This window comes from Vombatus ursinus, unplaced genomic scaffold (assembly GCF_900497805.2).
Source record: "Vombatus ursinus unplaced genomic scaffold, bare-nosed wombat genome assembly UNPS02014832.1, whole genome shotgun sequence".
NCBI lineage: Eukaryota > Metazoa > Chordata > Mammalia > Diprotodontia > Vombatidae > Vombatus > Vombatus ursinus.
This window is the reverse complement of record NW_020954610.1, coordinates 19658910-19664857: the sequence shown is the minus strand read 5'-3', so window position 1 is coordinate 19664857 and position 5948 is coordinate 19658910. Positions and strand designations below refer to the sequence as shown.

Below are 5948 nucleotides of genomic sequence, written 5' to 3'. Positions count from 1 at the left end.
GCTCTCTACGGCTTTTATTCTTTGCTTCTAGTTCTGCTCACTGAGAACAAGAAAAACAAAACTAAACCCTATTTCACAAGACAATCCTTTAAATATCTATACCAGCCATCCTATCATGTGCTCCTTAAGTCTCTAAGCCAATAATTCTCTGTACATAGTATCATGGATTTAGATCTGAAAAGAACCTTAGAGATCATTTTGTGCAAGTTTTGTCCAGATAACTCACTGGTCATAGCAAACACTTTTTTTTCAACAACCCAAAAGTTGACTGTACACACAGACATGACTAGATGCTCAATGTAGAAATCATATTGATTATATACTTTGCAGCCAAACATGGAGAAACTCTACACAGTCAATTAAAACAAGATCTGTAGCTTACTGTGGCTCAGATCATGAGCCTCTTATTACAAATTTCAGACTTAAACTGAAGAAATTAGGGAAAGCCATCAGACCACATCGGTATAATCTAAATGACATTCCTTATACATATGAAGCAGGGGTGATGAATAATAACAACAGCTAGCTTTTATAAAGCTTTGTAACATTGGTGAAGTACCTTACAAATATTACCTCATTTGATCCTCACAACAACCCTGAGAAGTAGGTACTCTTTTGAAGGAGGTTAAGTGACTTATCTGGGGTCTCACAGTTAATAAGTATCTGAGGCCAGATTTGAACTCAAGTGCTCCTGACTCCAGCATTCTATCCACTACATCACCTAGCTTCCTTATTTTATAGAGAAAAAAAAAACAGGAAAAAACCGAAAGAGGTTAAATAACTTACCCAAAGTACTGTAAGTAGTAATTGGCAGAGGTACAATTTGCAACCCAATCCTCTGGTCCCAAAAGCCAATGTTCAGTATACCACAAATGATGTTCAAGTGGCATAGTTCTATTGTTCTCACCTTCATGGTTGTTCTCCTGGGTAATACTTTGGCATCCCCTCTGGGCTAATCTCCCAACTTGCATTGATAGGTTATTTCTTCAGAGGGGCTACTATTCTCAGGGTTCAAGAGGGTAGCCTATGGCACTACCCATCTAAAACTAGCTCCCAAACTCCCACAAGCATGCCTCCCATGAACAGAGTAGTCTGGAGGCTTAATTAGCTCTTAGCAATGACAATTACTCAAATGGCATAGTGGGAACAGTAGTCACAAAATACTCCTGCCCCCATAAACTTTAGATACACTCTCCCAAGAATACATATATCTGTGGGGAGATTGGTCATCCATTTAAAGTACAATGGCAATGAAATAGATTACGGTAGTGAGTGAGACAGGTGTAGAGAACACAATTTGCCAAGGCAACTCAAATCCAGAACTCCAATATTTTGATGTCCTTTTACTCTTCATAGAGTTCTTACAAATCTCACTGCTGGAAGTTCACTGCTGGGTGTCTGTGCTAGATGGATTGCTCAGCAAGGCTCGATCCTCATGGGGAATAGAATCTCTGCTGGATGAGCCCATCTGCTCTGCTGGATTTCCTGAGCTTGATCCTACATGGGCAGCTGGAGTCTCCCCTATCTCCTGCTTCAAATTCAACTGCAATCTTTAGCTGAGGTACCATTGTGCTCTTTAAGAAAGGTCACAGATGGTCTGCATGCTGGTCTTCTATCTTTCAGCGGAACTCTCTGCTCTTCTCAGGGTTTCTTATCTCCTCTTCTTGCCTGAATTCAGTATGGTCTTTCCCAAGCAGCTGCTGGGCAAATGGCACCTTGTGGAAAGTAAAGGATTTGACGAGTACATGAAGGAACTGGGAGTGGGGATGGCCATGAGGAAAATGGCTGGAATGGCCAAACCAGATGTTTATATCTCTGAAAATGGGGATGTAATTGCCATTAAGACTGAGAGTACCATAAAAACTACACAATTCTCTTTTAAATTTGGTGAGAAGTTTGATGAAACCACAGCCGATGGCAGGAAAACTCAGACTCTTCGTACCCTGTAAAATGATACAAGCATGGGATGAGAAGGAAAGCGCAATAACAAGAAAAGTAGAAGATGCAAAGCTATTGGTGGACTGTGTTATAAACAATGTGACCTGCCACAGGGTCTATGAGAAGGCCGAATAAAGAAATTTCATCTTCATATGGGACAGGAATTAGCTATTATGAATGAACCGGCTCAGTTCAATGAGCAAACTCTCCAACCAGACTCTCTTGCTTTTTTCTTCTTCTTTCCCTTATTGTGGTCTGTTACCAGTGACTGACTACTTGCAAACAGTTTTATTTCCAAACTTTGATGTAATTAGGATTGTTTTGGCTAGTAAATACAGAATTATGCTGTTACTAGAAAAAAAAAAAACGACACAGATATTTAGCCTAAGACTGGTAGAAGCCTCTCCAGGTCCTGTAGCTTCCTTAGCTCTGAGACTTGCCACCTCCCCAATAGGATGCAGAAGAACAGGGGTTTAACTTTTTGTTTCAGCAATCCTTCCTGGTTCAGGGCTGGGTCAGCTCTATGAGAGAACTCACTCTACAACAATTATCCAGTCATTTCCTAACTCTTCATCTCTGCAGAAAAGGCCATAGATAAGCGTTGGTAATTTGCCCAATAATCACCAAACAACTCTAGGGTCCAGAGATCTCCAGTTTTTAAAAACTCTGAAGTTTTGTTGGTCTTCACAAATGAAATGACTTCTTCAGCCACTGCTGAGGAAAAGGTACATAAGCGATCTATGCCCTGGGGGCAATCATTGCCTGGATTGGCCTATTCTGCTAAGCAAAAGACTGATTCACATACCTACAAGTTGTAGACTGATCCACTCATCTTTGAAAAGAACTCACTGACATCCCATTTGCCCAATTACTTACTCAGTACCTCCTACAAATTGCCAAAGTTGAAAAGGACATAACCTTCCTAAAATGTGTTGTCCATAACTGAACACAATACTACAGACATGGTCCCAGAGAGGAACACAACATAAATATCACCTCCCTCATTCTGGACACTATTTCTTGATGAAGTGACATGACAGCCTTGGATCACAGTAAGCTTTTTTTTTGACTACTATGCCATCCTGTTGTCTCCCTATTGTTTGTAATCCTTTAAGAACTTCCTTTGCAGATGCAGATTTTATGTTGGAAATATTAGTGACCTTGGAGATTGTTTCATAAAGGAGAATGTGGTTTTTAGTGACAGAATCAACTATTGAACCCAGGTTTTCAAGCTCCCAATCCAGTTCTCTTTCTACTACACATTCTGCCAAGTTCTATTAGGTTTTGTTATATGCATAAAATGTCATGATATATACAGTTAGTTTAAACTTCAGGTTCAAATGCCTTCTACTGCACGTAGTAGGCACTTAATAAAAGTTAATAAATTGAATCAAATGATTTCAGGCCTTAAGTTACTGCATTTCATATTATCTATTTAAAATTATTAGCGTGTTCTTTTACATGGCTGAACTAAAAAGAAAATGATTTAGAAAATTTAAAGGTAGGCATATAGAGGTGTTTTCCCATGAATTCATAACTAACAAACTTAGCCTGCTAAGATGAAGATTTGGGAAATATACTGGATAGTTACCATAAATTTGGGTGAGGTTTCTCATGAGAGAACCCAGCCCTGAACCAAGAAGATGTTGGACATTGTCTGATCACTGGGTTAAAAGGAGATACAACCATGGTGATCTGTAAGAGCAATCCAGTACAGGGGTAGGTAATGCATGCCCCACACCCCCTTCATAAAATACCAAAGCCTTAGGGCCGTAGGCTAAATCACACAGTCAGCACATGGGCACTGCCTGTGTGCTACCTATTGACATAATACTGATCTCCTATACTCCTTTACATTTCTTTCTGTTCTGTCTTAGACTCATAGATTTTTACATTCTGGAGAAATCCAGGTTTCTCACCTGGCCCTATGTCTGTTTTTTGCTTGCTCAGGTCCTAAATCAGATGCTACTCCCTCTTTACCCAGGAGGAAGTTTTCCATTCCTCATTCCTCAATCCCAAGTGATTGGGAACCAGCAAGCAACACCAGCAAGCTTCTGTGGAGAATTATATTATCACAGTGAGGAAATTGTTCATAATCAGAGCTTTACTTAAAATAAAGGCAACAACTCAAGGGAACACAGAGTCTACTCATTGCCAACACTAGAACCTAGAGTATCTTCAGCCTGTCTGATAGCTCAATCAACATTAGGTCTTCTGGGCAATATTTCTCTTTAAGTTTAATTTCACTATCAGCTATATTTCCAGCCACCAGAATCTGCTGACAAATATTCTCTGTGAAAGTCTGAATATGTACATCCAAAGGATTAAGCACCATGATGGGTCCTTGAACATATTATAACTCTTTGCAGCCACTAAATTTCAGTCCAACAAACCAGAGTTAACCTTGCAGAAGGAGGAACAAATCCTCTATTCTCAGGCCCTTAGGCTCATGCTCTAATTAAGTACAATATTCTTACTTGAGAATGTGTCTCTCTTATATGGGTTCTTTCACTTCTGTTCACAATTGTATATTCCTCTGGACAGTGCTGTTTCTGCCATCATAGTTTGGTAGTGCATTATAGGGGCCTGTTCATGACCTTGCATATGTCTACCCAGACATCTGGTGGCCATGACTATGTCTTAATATATACCAGTCCCTTCCATTCCCTTCCTTTCCCTTCCCTTCCGTTCTCTTCTCTTCTCTTCCCTTTCTCTATCTCACCCAGGATGGAAGTATAGTCACTATTCATGGGTTGATCTCAATACTGATCAGCACAAAACTTTGAATCTCCTCCATTATTCTGACCTAGGTTAGTTTGCCCCTCTTTAGGCAGCCCTAAAGGGTCCCCTGCTCCCTGAGGGTTTATTACATTGGTGCCAGACTAAGTAAAAATAATCAATCATCTTCAGCTCTGTTGTAGCTCAGAACTCCAAACTAAAGTAATCCACCACCCTTAGGCTCACCCAGAAGCAGGGTTTATAGGCATATGCCACCATGCTTGGCTAGGAATTTTCTCATCACCTCTGACAGAGATTTCTCAGTTTATCTCACCACTACAGACTAATACTATTCATAGCCCCAAGTTTTACATTTCCATGAAAAATCACACCTAGTCCAATGGTTGGATAGACACTACACAAACCAAATTCAGGAACAGTATCTTCAGTTTTATAACACCTGTCATACTACTGGTCATGATGACATTTTATTATAATAACAAAGAGAGGCAGTGGCATAATGGATACAAAGCTGGCCTAGGAGTCAGCAAAACATGAGTGTGAGGTCTACCTCAGTCACTTGGTGGATTTGTGACCCTGGACAAGTCATGTCAGTGGCCCAGGTAACTGGCTAATGCTACAAGTGGTAGAGTATGAGTAAAGAGATTTCCCTAAACTAATAAAATCACATATATGGGCTCCAAACACCAAATACACAAAAAACCTCCTTAGTCTATTCATCCATTGAGAACATACTTTATTGTGTGAATATGGTTTCTGTCCTTGCTTTTTTCCTATGCTCAACTTGTACCTTTCACATAGTCATTGATCTGGCTGACTTGCATCATATCCAAAGTAGCCCACAAACAGGGAACTAATTGCTATTAGACCTCTAGGGACCCCTTTAGCACAAAAGATAAGGTCTGGTTATTCTCTAATTACTATCACTAATTACCAATACTAATTACTAAGAAACAGCTCTATTACTAGAAGATCTTTCCAGAAATTAGAAGAAAGGGTGATAGGCCTCTTTTCCATCACTCAGGTGGTAAGTTTTGTAGCCCACTGGCTTGTATTACCCTCCTGTTTTGCGACAGTCCTCCGGCATAAGGGAATCCCTCATGGGAGGATGCAGTTTCCTTGTTGAACCTTGCTTTCTATGCCTAGGCTCATAGCACCATGCTCCCCCAGCGTAGTTGTGACTGCCAACACATGAAGTCCTTATCTGGGTTCCTGCTTTATATTTAAAGGAAGGCCAACGGGTCAGCCAGAGACATCAGGGAAAACAACCC

At 40.4% G+C, this 5948-nt stretch overlaps 1 pseudogene; it reads left to right on the top strand.

The window, feature by feature from the left end:
• Positions 1–1679: 1679 nt before the first annotated feature.
• On the top strand, positions 1680–2102 carry LOC114025573 (annotated as a pseudogene).
• The last annotated feature ends 3846 nt before the right edge of the window (positions 2103–5948 follow it).